The following is a 1648-nucleotide window of genomic DNA, read 5'->3' on the forward strand; positions in this document are numbered from 1 at the left end:
AAAACACACACACACACACACACACACACACACACACACACACACACACACACACACAGAGCAGTTTAATATTTGGCCACAGAAATTTTAGAACTCCATTCATCGCATCAAAATATGACTAAAGACATATATGCGCGCACACACACACACACACACACACACACACACACACACACACACACACAGTGCATCTCATTATCTTTGTGGGGACCAGTCATTGACATAATGCATTCCCTAACCCCTAACCGTAACCGTAACCATAACAACTAAATGCCTAACCTTAACCCTTACCGTCAGCCTAACCATTACCTCATTCTAACCCTAATCCTAAAACCAGGTCTTAACCCTCAAACAGCCCTTTAAAGTTGTGGGGACCAGCATTTTGGCCCAATGCAACTGTCTTTTAAGGTACTCCACATTTTGCTTGTGATTATGATGATGTTTATGTGATTATATTCTGAATCTGTCCCAGTCTCTGTCAGGTAAACACAGTAAATGTCTTCTTCTGATGTTAGTCAGTAGCATGCTGTACTGTGGAGGTGCATATGAAGTGGTTTGGGGTCCTTTTGGAGTAATTCTGGGGTACAATTTGGTTTTGGAGAACTCTACAAGCAGCACTACCACAGGCACAAGCAATCGGCCTGTTCCAACAGGCACTGTACTAGTAACTGAAAGAAGGATTCTGATTGGTTGGTTGTGTGGTCACCATGTTGACGAGCAGGGTGTTGGCGGTCTGCAGGTCTCGGCGCTGCAGGCAGGAGAACACCTGACGCAGACCCTCCGTCCTCAGAGCCGACAGGCGCTGCTCCGGACAACCCCGCCGCCGCAGGACGGCCTGGGCCCGGGCGATCTGATTGGTCAGGACGGACTGACGCACCACTTCCTGCAGAACGAGGCAATTCAAAGAGCATTATGTAAAACCACTAATGAACAGTTAAATAAAAATTGAAAACACGTGTTCAGGAGTAAAAAGAGATAAACACACGCTACACAAATAGAGAAAGAGGGCATCGCGCTCTTATTCTGAAAGGCACGCCCACCTGTGTGTGATCTGAACTTCTACTACTACAGAACCCAGAACTTAAGGTGCAGTGGGGACTAGAACCGGACCGATAAAAGGGTTTTCAAGACCGATACCGATACGAATATTATATATTTTAAAAATCTGATATGCCGATATCCAGTATATCTTTTTTTTAAATCCAGAAATGCGTTACAAAAAATAACCAGAGTTCCCCAACATTAGTTATTTGTAGTTATTATTGAGTTCTCACTAAAATAACATAATAATAATTTGTTTTATTGTCTAAACATATTAAAGTTATGATAAATAAAATTTAGAAAAACACAAACTTAAGATATGAAACTTTACAAAAACACAGTAACAAAAACAAATCCAGTGTTGTTAACATGGAGGTTGTAGAGCGTCTTCTGGTGGACAGACTATGTAACACCATCACTAACAGGGACGTTGTAGAGCGTCCCCTGGTGGACAGACTATGCAACGTCATCACTTACAGGGACGTTGTAGAGCGTCCTCTGGTGGACAGACTATGCAACGTCATCACTTACAGGGACGTTGTAGAGCGTCCTCTGGTGGACAGACTATGTATCACCATCACTAACAGGGACGTTGTAGAGCGTCCTC

This window comes from Etheostoma cragini, chromosome 8 (assembly GCF_013103735.1).
Source record: "Etheostoma cragini isolate CJK2018 chromosome 8, CSU_Ecrag_1.0, whole genome shotgun sequence".
In the NCBI taxonomy this organism is placed as follows: domain Eukaryota; kingdom Metazoa; phylum Chordata; class Actinopteri; order Perciformes; family Percidae; genus Etheostoma; species Etheostoma cragini.